This window comes from Oreochromis niloticus, linkage group LG5, assembly GCF_001858045.2.
Source record: "Oreochromis niloticus isolate F11D_XX linkage group LG5, O_niloticus_UMD_NMBU, whole genome shotgun sequence".
Taxonomy (NCBI): Eukaryota; Metazoa; Chordata; class Actinopteri; order Cichliformes; family Cichlidae; genus Oreochromis; species Oreochromis niloticus.
Genome location: NC_031970.2, coordinates 11,816,746 through 11,830,388, shown reverse-complemented (window position 1 = coordinate 11,830,388; position 13,643 = coordinate 11,816,746). Strand labels below are relative to the sequence as shown.

Sequence of the window (13,643 nt, the reverse complement as noted above, 5' to 3'; positions counted from 1 at the left end):
TTCTGTCTGTTTCACAGCTGCTTTGAACAGGTGAGGTTTTCTTCTATAGTTGGTTGCCTGGACCCATATGAAATGATCATGCATCACACATTAACATGCACATTAATTTATGAATAGTCTTTCATTAGTAAACACATTACATAAATAAGTCAGTGGCCGTAGTTAATCAACTGTGATCATGGCTTGGGAGAAAAAGTATCAGTTGTTTTAATAATCCATGATATGACCTCCTTTCCAAAAACCAGAGCAAACTTTAAATAATGGAAGTATTAATGGAAGTATTTAATGCCTTACTTAATGGAGATAGCGTTTAAAAATCCACTGAGAAAGACCAGAATATGTTATTGAAAAAGACAGTCAAGCAGAGCTTATGTAAAAATGAAAAAAAAAATATATATAAAAAAGTAATGTTGATAATAACAGCATTTGTTTAATTAAAAAAGCTTGAATCAAATACAGTTATTCTTTTGGACATTTGAGCCTAGCCATTTTCAACAGATTGCTGTAATTCAGTCTTATATCACCTTTATCACTACTACTCTAGAAAACTCAGCTTTCAATGTGTCTTTGACAATATTTGAATTAAAATAAATTAAACCATTTTATCACAATTTTCAGCTTCAGGTGTTCTAAAGGATAACTCAAGAGGTCCCACACTGCAGCCAATCAGATCACCATTAGTTAATGCTGTATTAATCCTTAAGTAAAAACAATGAAAAGTAAAAGTCCAGCTGAGACAAAAGATTAAGACACCTAAAGTTTCTAAACTGAGGTTAAGATAGAATTGGGTGTAAAAAGGAAATCCTGTCCATCTGTTTTAGAATAGTCTTGCATTAGTGCGTTTATATATTATATTATATGACTTAAACTTGATGTAAAAAACTGATGATGCTCACTATTGTTGATAACTGTCCACTTTAAAAAGACATTAGGCATGTAGTAATTTATTACTGTATTGCTACACTTACTATAACATCATGTAAATGAGTTTCTTTTTTGTGATGTACATTAATTCAGTTTTTACCATCATGTACCTTGCTAAATGAAACATGTAAAATATCATAACCAGATAAAATGAAATGGTCTCTTTGGGACCAGTGCTGTGTATCAATCTAGGCTGACTTCTCTCTCCTGTAAGCTCCACAGTTCAGGCCAACATCTCCAAAGACAAGAATCCAATCAACAGCTCCCTCTGGAGGCGGTGGGCAACTGCTACAGGCTGGTTTTAATATCAGACAAAATGAGAAGTTGTTTTTGGATACCACTAAAATCAAATCCTTTGACTTTTTTTCTTCTGTATGTTTAGATAACCATTGTTTTTGGACGGGTTTTTTTTTTTTGAATTAGTGTTCAAAATAGTTTCTTAAGAAACAACATCACCCACAATTGGCACATAGTGTAGAGCAGTGTTTCCAACCTTTTGGAGCCACAGCACATATTTCACATTAGAAAATCACACCACCAAACAAAAATGTTACAAAATGAATGTTGATAATTTTTCCGTTTACCGTTTTTGCTTTCTTTTGACCACTACTCATGCTAGGGCCTTCATCTGGGTCGGAACTTTCTCCAGGACGCAGGTCATATTGACAACTGTTTCTTTTCAAATATTTATCTATTGCTATTACTCGCTGTGTTGTCTCACTTGCAGCATGACTATTATGTCATTTCTTCTTCATCTTCTTCTGTTTTACTGGCAGTTGGCAACCCATTTAATTAGAGCAGGTAGTTGTACACGGTCACTTAGTACTAATCAGGTGGAACCAGATAATCTTCCACGGCACACCTGATCATTTCTCACGGCACACCTATGTGGCGCGGCACAGTGGGTGGGAGACACTGGTGTAGAGCAGGGGTCTCAAACTCAAATGAGCTGTGGGCCACTGCCGGCAATGTCATCTCATGCGAGAGCCACTTTAGTCTTCAAGTACTACAAACAAACAAGAAAACACCCACAAATATTTCTGAAACTGCAAACGTGAACAGATTTTTTTTCTAACTTTTAACCAGGGCCAGATTGCATTATATTTCTTCACGTCAATATACGTGAAGAAGTAGGGGTGATGTGGGCCACAAGTGACTCCCGGGCCCCTAGTTTGAGACCCCTGGTGTAGAGGTTTGAGGTTGTGTCAGGCAAAAAGTTTCTCATAGGCAGTCATTCATCCAGGAATGGTGAACAAATGCTAGCCAATAGATCCCCCCCATGACCCCCCCAATAATCAGACCCAACCAATATAACCGCCCCAATAAAATTATGAATTTGTTGATTTTCTTTACTCATTTAAGGTATTACCAGAAAAATAGTTGCATGTTTAATCATCTGGGAATTTACCCAGATTTATTTATTTATTTAGACAGAGCTCTTGACCCCCCCAATGTTGAGCACAAAGTTACGCCGATGATTAGGCAGCTTTGGTAGAAAGTGCAGATAATGTCAGTTTTAACGGTTTAAGTAACGCTGATGATGAATCTCGTAATCTTTATGTAGAGATGACAATTCCTCTGATATTTTTGAGTGAAGTGAGAAAACTTACTGATGTGATGTACCAACACATCTGACCTTTCCTGTTTGTGCATTTGCTTTCAATACACAAAAACACATCTAATCCTTTGCATTTAGGCTCACATGTCCTCTTTTAATTTGTTCTTTTAGAAAAGACTCATTAGAGGATGAAGATTGACTGTTGTGTGCACGTAAAGAGATCTGATGAACTGACACAGTTCTTCTTGCTCTATTGTAAAAGTATTGGGTAGAAAGTTATGGAAATTTTAAGGAAACAAAAGGTGTCCCCAGATTAATGTGACACATAATGAGACACAAGGTATTGATCCACCAGTAAAAGTGGTAAAGGGACAGACTGTGAGAAAGCACAGAAGAGTCCTGGTCAGATCCCCAGAGGGACAATACATGAGACATTTGACCTTAATACAAAGATTAAAATGAATATGACCACACTTAAGGAAAGCTATATTTGTCAAATCAGTGAGCTCAGTAGAAAATCTGGTGTAAATCAACACTGCTAAACAAGAACAATATTTATTTGCAAATTTAAGATGAGTTGAGTCATAATATGTCACTTATGTAACAATGTAAAATGCTAGACTCAATGTAGTGAGCATGGAAAGCTCTAAGGACAAAATTCAAGTTGATTTGCATTCTTAACCACTCCAGTGCCTGACTATTGTCCTAGGGGATTTGGCACACTTTTGAAAACAGCTGCCTCAACCTCCCCCTTCATGAAAACATATGACGTTCATCAGCATCAGACAGCATAAAGGTTTCATGATAATTAGATGTTCTAACTTCACCCAGTTGCAAAATGCAAATTGAAACGATGGATCCCAGAATGGTGGTGATGTCAGTTTCGGCCTCTGTTAGAGCGCACAGCCAGTAACCATCGCAAAAGCTCATCTTAAAGACCTTTGTAGTGCACTGACATCATCAGTCAATACTGTGGGAATCTGACAGCAACTACCTGCTCACAAATTCATACAGAAAGTGTATCAAGATGATGAGTGTGTGCCAAGTCAAAGTCATTCAGTATTCTTTACAAGGTCACAGTTTTCTATTATCTGCACACAGCTCTCTCAGTCTTTTACTCCATCTCCACTTCAGTCCACCACCTGTCACCTGAAATCTAATTATTGTCCCCTACCAATATGACCAGTGCACATGTGGGAGACCAGATTTCTTTCCTCTTATGTCCGGCACTCTACTTGGTCAAGACTGTGGGAAACTCCAGTCAGCCCAAGACCCACACATTCATATGGAGATGTGGGAGTATAAATATGAGGGATGAAGGCAGCAGAGATCAGAGTCTCTCTACAGAGACCTCTACAGCACAGAAATCCAGCCATGGCACCTACACTCACTCCAGTAATGACCAGTTCTCAGGACCATGTGACTCTGACTCATAAGGTAAATTGGAGATTCTCTGAATGTCAGTCATTATTCATTAAAGATTATGTTTGATAACACTAAACCTATGCACCTGAACTGGTTTATTGATGACTTTGTTCTTCTTGCAGCTCAGAAAGCCTCTGGTGGAGAAGATCCGCAGAGAGAGAATCAACAGCAGCGCTGAACAGCTCAAGTCTCTCCTGGGTCCAGAGTTCCTCAAACAGCAGCCAGACTCCAAACTGGAGAAGGCAGACATCCTGGCTTACTGCAAAGACTGGAGCAACAGCGTCAACCTGTGGACTCAGCAGCTGTTAAGGGCTACTCAAGATGTATTTAAGAGCTGGTGCATGTCCTGTTAAACAGGAGGTGAAGATTCAGTCTGAACCACATCAACGAGCTGCACACTTCCTCTGAAGGAAACCTGAGTGAGGCGGACTTCTCTCCTCTGATTGTCACAGCCAAAGACAAGAGTCCAGTCTACAGCTCCCTCTGCTGGCCGTGGTAGAAGCTCACAGACTGGCGTCACTACTAGATCAGCTACATTGATCATATTGACTTAATTCTATGAAATTCCAAAGACTCCTTCTTCTGTATGTACAGAAGGCTTTACTTTCTTTGTTTTGTACTTAACATTTCCCGAAGAAACGGTGATATCTCTAGCTTTCAAGTAAAGAGAGAAAACACAGATCAGCTGAAGGACCAAGGCTTGGTCAGCTGATTGGTTAAATATTTGAAAAATGAATTCTTTTTGGGGGGGTTTCACGTTTAAATTTTAAACTAAGTGTACTTCACACTTCCTTGTCAAAAATATTTCCCATGGAAGTAATTAAATCAAGCATACCCTTTGTATGAAGAAAGAACATTTGACATTCTTGTTGTTCCAATCAAATCATAACCTGACCAAACGAGCATATCCAGCTACTGCTCACTAGTATTTAAAGTAACACTGTGCATTACATTGTGGTGGTATGTGTTGAAACTATTGCTTGTCATTGACATTTTTTTTTCTAAATTGACATTATTTTAATCACTTTGATTGCTAAGCATTGATGTGTTATCAGATCTAAAAGCATGGTTCCTTTTTAAAGAAAAGGATTACATAAATGACACCATCTAGACTGCAAAGACAGCGGATTAACCTATTTACATAACTTTGTCATTCAGTGTCAAATTTTTCTTTGCTCTTGTTTCAAAGTGCAGTTCATATATGTTTTATGGCATATTTTCTGACACTAATATGAGGATTTATGTCATAATGTTTTTGTCTTTTGTAAAGACAGTTGATCTGTTACCAAGTTAGAGCTGCAATGCATCATCACCATTATCTGTCTTCAACCACAGCCTGAGTTTATGCTGATAAATGTATAATTGAAATCAAATGATTTTGTGTGTCATTTTTTTTTAAATAATCCCATATTTTTGTGTTCTTCTTTTGAATGGACAACATGTCATGAGTTGTCCATACAAACCTAAAGAACATCTTTGCTGAAATAAAGAGTTTTGCTCCAATTTTTCTCAAAAATGCAATAACAAATTAGCATTCACGTGTGGAAGGCAATCACCTGCACAGTTATTTAAGATCAAATCAAGGAAAAGGGCATTTTCAAATTAGCAGATTTTTTTTCTTTCTTTCTTTTAATCTGACAAAATCTTTTATCTGTGTCACAGTTTATAAATGAAGGTAAGTGATTTATGCCAAACGTAAGTGATCAAAAAATGACAAATATTTTCATAATGTCTCTACTTAAGTGAAAAAACTAATGAGTGATTCATCACTTTGGTGCCGTTCTCCTTCCCAGGTGGAAAAATGGTAAAACTTTAAAGATAACTAGTGTCTCCTGATGAGTTGGTTATGAGTCACACTTCTATTTTTCTTCTTGTGAAAGCACCAAAAGGACAGAGTGTGGAAAAAAGAGGAACCTTGCTCACAGACCCCCAACAGATGCTGACCTAACCCTGAGGTTAAGAGGGTATACATGAAAGCCTACTCTTTCAAGTTAGAACTCTTTTAATTATATATATATATATATATTATTGGCTAATAACAACCAAGTTATAAAGCTATGAAAAAATTAACCATGTATAACAGAGAGGTGTCCGGGTACTTGATAAAGATAAAGATTTCAGTGTTATGTATCGCTATCAACAGGACAAAAAGGTGCAGGTTTTACAGACAACTACAGTATGATGCTGAAACTCCATAAAATACTGATACCGAATACCAAAGGAGATTAGTTTACTGTAAATATCAGAAGGTGATTCTAAAGAGTTCTTAACAAATTTATTAGACCACCACCAAGGTTTATGGTAGAGCTGCCCTAAATGAACAGCACTGTTAATTACCAAAATCTTTTTTTTGTTTTGTTAATGGTTAACCCATTATTATGCAGAAGTGTTTTATTTGAAAATTTTTAATACTAAAATGTAATTTTTTATCCATTAAATTATAAATTTACTGTTGAAAACAAAAGCTGAAAAAAATAGTGAAGCACATCATTATTTTTCATTTACTTGCATTATTGAACAAAAAAAAAAGGTTTAGTGGTTGAATGTTGTGCCTGATTAATTTCTGACTTCTTAGACGGTGTATTCTCATTGCCAACGTGTAACATACTGAAGATTTGTCAGGTCCTGAGGTCTCTCATAGCAACGCGAAGGTACCCTTCTGCGTCCTTATGAGACGTAACATACTGACATAGCGTCGGTATGTTACGTGTTGGAGTGAGAATGAACCTGCTGTCTCGGAGAAGTGTGATGACTAAAATTTGGGTGTAAAAAGGCAATTGGTGGATTTGTTACTGTTAGAACAATAAATAATTAAATTTTTAGTTTTGATGGATTTCTAAGTTAATCTCAGTGTATGTTGATGTTGATATTTCATTGATGTTGCACGAATGCCTTATTAAATACTGTACTTCAAGAACTGGTAACGCACCTGAGTGTACAGTGGTATTGTGGATTTCTTTGGGAAGAAACCGGATTTCTGAACGGACACTATATTTACTACTGATAAATTTCCCAAAGATGATCTTTTTTCAGTTTTGTTCTTTCAGTAGACAGAATGTGTGAAAACTTAGTTTAAATTGGGTTTGAAACCAACATAGACTATTGTCCAGTGGGATTTGGCACACTTCAGAAGTAGCTGTCTCAATCCCTCACCCTCATTTGCAAAACGTTAAGGCTTGAACAGATGATGATGTTCACTTTTCTACATTTTAATAAGTATCTGCAGATTTTTCAGTGTTGTTGACAAAAAAATAATGATCGAGCTCATAGAGAGAACCAATCAGATCATTTCCCTCCAGATGGTTGGTGACGTCAGGCTCTGTCTCTGTTTGAGCGCACGACCACCAAGAATCACAAAAGCTCCTTTGAAAGTCTTTTGTAGTAAACTGCCCACATCCTTCAATACTGAGTGTGGGAAACTGGGACAAACTTTCTGCTCACACCATCTACAAACCACAAGACAGAGGTCACACCTGCCCCATCTGGACATGCCTTTTTTCTAAATAGTTTCAAAAAAGTTTTAAACAAGCTATGAAAATTTTAAGTTCTACGTTTGCACCCACAGAGCATTGAATTAGTGCTTTATCCATATTGATTTCCTGAACAATACCCATAAGAAAACAGAATCACTGACATATATATACTATGGGTTTGTAGGCTGTATTTGCATGTAGTGGTCATTGATCTCAGCATCAGGCAGCGGATCTACTTTCTTTACCAACAACTCTCCCAGATTCACACAGAGCTTTCTGACTCTCTTACGCCATCTCCTCGTCAGTCCACCACCTGTTCTCTTGAGATGTAACTATTGTTCCCAACTACTGAGCATCTGGCATTTCCTTTCTCTTATGTCAGGCACTCTGACTGGTCAAGACTGTGAGAAATTCGAGTCAGACCGAGACCCACACATTCATATGGAAATGCAGGACTATAAATAGGTGGGATGAAGCCACCAGAGATCAGAGTCTCTCTACAGAGACCCTTGCAGTATGCCATGCTGCAGAGGCCAATGGCACCTACAGTCACTCCAGCAATGACTTGATATTCTCAGGATCAGATCTCAGGAATCATAAGGTAAATTGGAGATTCTCAGAATGCCAATTTATGAATTACTGCTTCATAATGATAGACCTATGCACACGAACTAGTTTCTTAATGATTTTGTTCTTCTTCTTGCAGATCAGAAAGCCTCTGGTGGAGAAATAATGCAGACAGCAGATCAACCTGTGACCTGAGCAACTCAAGTCTCTCCTGGATCCAGAGATCATTAAACAGCAGCCAGACTCCAAACTGGAGAAAGCAGACATCCTGGAGACGACATTATGGACTCAGCAGCTATTGATTAGAGCTACTTCGGATGTGTCCATCTGTACCTCCTGTTGAAGGAGGACTTGAAGATTCAGTCCCAGAGAAAATTGCTGAACTATACAAACACCTTGCAGACAGACGTTCTTTAAATGAGAAAGGCTGACTTCTCTCCTCTGAGCTGCACAATCCTCACTACCTCCACTAAGGACATGAGCTGAGTCAACACCGCCCTCTGGAGGTCGTGGTAGACTCCTACAGACTGGAGTTGCAACTTCATGAGTTGACCATACTGGTCAAAGATTACTAGACTGAATTCCTGAAATTTGTAAACCTTGTTATTCTGGATTAACAGAAGTGTTTATATCTCCTTACACTGTGTGTGTTTTGTATTTTTAAAAAGACATTTCCTGAAGAAATGCAAGCAACAATATCTTTCTGGTTAAGAAGGAAAAAAATTGTCATGCATGTTGCATGAATGAAGTCTGATTGCACTGGCAATTATTGCTTTTATATTGTACTATACTGTACTTAAAAATCTGATAATGTTATAGTAACATTTGTTTTAATGATCACTTTGGTCAAAACCTTCAGCGTCCTTTTTTATGGACAAATTCTGATACTGAAACTGTGTTTACTCAAACAGATTTGTTGTAAGATCCAACAAATCATCTTTATATTAATGCTTTTAAAAAAAAAAAAAGTTTTTAAAAAATATTATTTTGTGTGATTATAGAAAAATGATCCACTTTAGGATCAGTACATTTATCCTTTAACTGTAAAAGCTTATTTTGTGTAACAATATCACTGTTTTTAGTGACAATGTGATTGCTAACCATTAATAAGGTTTAATATCATTTCATCTGTTTAAAGGTCATTCTTACTCTATTTGTTTTGTTCATGAAACCTTTTGTCCATTTGCTAAATAATGTTACAGTACCCTGAGTTCTGTGCACTGTTTTTGGTTCATAAAGACAGCTGTTCCTTTACACTATCTGAGTACAGTGTAACTCGCAGACACAAGCTCCAGATGTGATGTCTCATCACCTCCTCTTGGAGCTGTTATACTTCATGTGGCGCCGTGTGCCTTGTTAAATAAACAAACACTGCCAGCTGACAATTTTGCGTTCTCACACGAGTCTGTGTATTTTTACTATATACAAATGACTTCCTTACAAATGACATGATTATCTATAATTACCATAAAACTTTGAAGCCATTTATCAAGGTTGTTTGATGAACTGTTTCAGTTCATACCTGAATAGATAAAGCCACCAAACCCATTGGAAAAAACATTTAAAAATAACTCAGGATTTCTTCACATACAGCTGTCAGTTGTGGTTGTCATCAATCAAGAAGCGTTGATAGTTTACCCATTAGTGATGTCACACAATGCATTTAATGCGATGTATAATGAGGGACACTTCTATTGTTGTTACAGTGAAAGCAGTGAAAGGACAGAGTGTGGGAAACCAGGGAAACTCACTGACAGAGCTCCGGTGGGACACTACAGCCAGACCTCTGCCCCGAAGAAATAGAATATATATTTATAATCTGTCTTATTACTCAACATTTATCTGTTAGAGCATCACCAAAAATGTCAGATTCTTCAGCCTGAAAGTTTTGCTTGTTAATCTGTTACTGTGGAAAAGCAATGGATAGCTCAACTGTTTTAACTTCTTAGTTTATGAAATTCAGCTAACTGATTATTAATCTAATTTTGACTCTGTGATTATCTTAACTTCCATATAAGAGTAAAGTGTTGTAGATATAACCAAGTTAGCATTGAGATGCACCTTCACATGTACCTACAAATATAGACATGTTGAAATAAAAGCAAAAACTAATCAGCTACGTGCATTTATTGTTCAAACGGGAAGTTTAAAGTTGTACTGCTGATTCCTTAAGTGTGAATTCGTGTCTTGTACTGATTTGATATAATGTTTTATCATCACTCTGTGGTTCAAATCAGTGGAATAATTTTATACCATCCATGAACATTTTCAGCGTAACTTACAGTAAGTTGATTTCTATATGGCTTAGTGGAGAACTAGTAGGTATTGTCACAACTAGGGACAATATCTTTTAGTGTCTGATTGACAAGGTTAACATTGTAATTAAAACTGAAGCGGAGCAAGCAACTCAGCTCTGCAAAGTAACTGAAACTCAACCAAGCTGAAAAAAGGAGATTTAAAGAAACAATCATAATACCTCTGCTGGTAAGGCTGGCCAGTGTGCTCAGGTTGACATGTTAGAATTTAAAAACTACCTGTGTCATATCTTTTAAATTTAATGGTTACCTGAAAGAATTTACAGTGAGCGATCAGTACTGTAATAATATAGCAAATGGTGATGATGATGAATTATTAGATGGGTTAAACATAATCCTAACCTATAGATATATGAACTAAAAGATTTAAAATGAAGGTTATCAAAACTAAAACGTTAAAATGAGTGAACATTTGTAATAATTTTCTGTACAGCTATAAAAATAAAAAGGATTTTGCTGTGAAAAGCATTCCAAAAATGTGTTATTGCTCTTTGGGAGTGCAACATTACATATCTATATCTTTTATCTATATCTAAAAAAGAATGGAAAAGAAATGCATTAAAGTAAGATGACTATGTGTGCCAGCTTCTTAGATGAAATGGCAAACTTTGATGAATGGAGAGAGTGTGGGAAACCTCTGAGGCAAAGAGTCACACTTCGAGATAATTTGCATACTAAACCGCACCAGCACGCGTCTATTGTGCAGAGGGAATTGGCACACTTCGGGAAACAGCTGCCGGAAAAACCCTTTTCATGCAAAGACATGAAGTCTGACCATCGAGTTCACTAGATGTTAAAAATTAATGTCACTCAAAAGTGAAAAAGTGGAACTAACATTCTGTATTTTTGTTGAAAATAACTTCAGTTACTGTAGAGTATATTTTTAAATGTAATTAAATATTTGAGGCAACCAGTCATGTTGTTTCCCTCCAGATGGTTGGTGACGTCGGCCTCTGTCTCTGGTAGAACACACAGCCAGCAACCATCACAAAAGCTCCTTTCAAAGACCTTTGTAGTGCACCGACCACATCATTCAATACTGAGTGTGGGAAAGTGAGAAATCTTCCTGCTCACACTAACTACAGACCACAAGACAGGGGACACACTTACTACATATGGATATCTGACAGCTGAGTCAGAGAAAAACTGCATACTTATCTAGACCTTTCCTGGTAGAGTTGTAGGTGATAATGGAAAAGTCTTCATCAGTCGGATCAGCTTCTTAGTACAAAGAACATGCGATTTCTGACTGAGCCAATGTCCCGAGCACAGTTTAGCTCACAGCAAATGGGGGCAAGTGTGTGAGAAGAGTGACGACATCAGAAGCAGAGAAACAGTTGGAGTGAAATTGAATTTTTCACTCATACATGCTCTGTATATGCAGTTGAACAGCTGTAACTGGTTGATAAGCGTGTGCCCAGTCAAAGTCACTGGCATCAGGCATCAGATCAATATTTTCTATAGGGTCACCACTTTCCCAGATTCACACAGAGCTTTCTCAGTCTTTTACTCCATCTCCACTTCAGTCCACCACCTGTTCCCCTGGGATGTAACAATTGTGCCCTACTAATATGACCACAGAGCATCTGGCAGGCCAGATTTCTTTTCTCTTATGTCAGGCACTCTGATTGGTCAACACCGTGAGAAACTCCAGTCAGACCAAGACCCACACATTCATATGGAGATGTGTGAGTATAAATAGGAGGGATGAAGGCAGCAGAGATCAGAGTCTCTCTACAGAGACCTCTACAGCACAGAGATCCAGCCATGGCACCTACAGTCTCTCCAGTAATGACTAATTCTCAGGACCATCTCACTCTGACTCATAAGGTAAATTAAAGATTATCAGAATGTCATTCATTATTCATGAAAGATTGCATTTCATAAGGCTAAACCGATGCACCTGAACTGTTTTAGTAATGACTTTCTTCTTCTTCTTCTTCTTCTTCTTCTTGCAGCTCAGAAAGCCTCTGGTGGAGAAAATCCGCAGATAGAGAATCAACAGCAGTATTGAACAGCTCAAGTCTCTCCTGGGTCCAGAGTTCCTCAAACAGCAGCCAGACTCCAAACTGGAGAAGGCAGACATCCTGGAGATGACCGTTTGCTTCCTGACAAGACTGCAGCAATAGTGTCATCCTGTGGACTCAGCAGCTGTTGATAAGAGCTATTCCAGGTGTGCCCAAGAGATGGTGAACTTCCTGTCAAAGGTGGAGGAGAAGACTCAGTCCCAGAGAAACCTGCTGAACCACATCAACCAGCTGCACACTTCCTCTGATAAAACCCTGAGTGAGGCTGACTTCTCTCCTTTGAGCTACACAGTCCAGACCAGCATCACCAAAGACAAGACATTCACCAATTACAGGATTTTTCTTTCTTTTTAAAAAAAGACTTGTTCTTCTGTATGCTCAGAAGGTTTTACTTTGTGTGTGTTTGTTCTTGGTCACAGATGACATTTCCTGAGGAAATGACACCAACGATCTTTCTAATAGAGAGAGAAAACATTTTGTCATGCAATAGACAAGCTTAAAGACCATGTTGGTCAATGATTGCAAGATTGCATTCAGTCTTTTTCTTCTGTGTTTACAGAAGGTTTTATTTTAAACTAAATGCATTGTATGTAAATATATATGTTTTAATTACTCAGGATGGACTTGTGAAATTATTTTTATCCTTTTGTATAAAAGGGTAGATAGAAGCATGTCTAGTCTGTAAAGCCTGGGAACTTTATATATATGTATGTATATCGACTTTACTTTGTATTAAGTATTATGTCAAATTGTGATCATTGTAATATGATGCGCTTTAGTGTCACTTTTTTCTTCACCCTTGTTATAAAGTGTGGTTTATGCTCATTTTGGAGCACATTATATGAAGATTTGTGTCAAAATGTTTATGTCTTTTGTAAAGACGACTGATTCTAAACTCATTTTGGGTTCAGTGTCCTGCTGATAAAGCTGTTCTTCTGATGTATCATCACCTCTATCGTCGTCCAATAGGAGCTTTTATAAAACAGATAATACTGAGTTTATCTTAATAAAAATTGAAATCAACATATTTTTTCTGTTCCTGTGTCATTATATTATATATATACTTACTTTGCAGTGTGTATGCATCATTCCTTTAAAAATCCCATACAGTATTTTATATAGGATAATATTGTAATATGATATTGTAATATGGTAATGTTATACAGTAGTATAAAGTATGATATTCGAAGAAGTTCTTATTAATGTATTACAATTGTAATTTTTTAGAGCTTTCAAAATATCAAAGTTATATAATACATGTCTCGCAGGTGCTCTGTGTATGTGATCAAGGTAAATTATGAAGTGACCACTTTGGAGCAGTCCTCAGTTCCGGATGATAAAACTTGCAGTGAAA

The 13,643-nt window shown here is 37.2% G+C and overlaps 1 pseudogene; it reads left to right on the top strand.

The window, feature by feature from the left end:
• Nucleotides 1–11,993: 11,993 nt before the first annotated feature.
• On the top strand, nucleotides 11,994–13,307 carry LOC100700377 (transcription factor HES-5-like; annotated as a pseudogene).
• The last annotated feature ends 336 nt before the right edge of the window (nucleotides 13,308–13,643 follow it).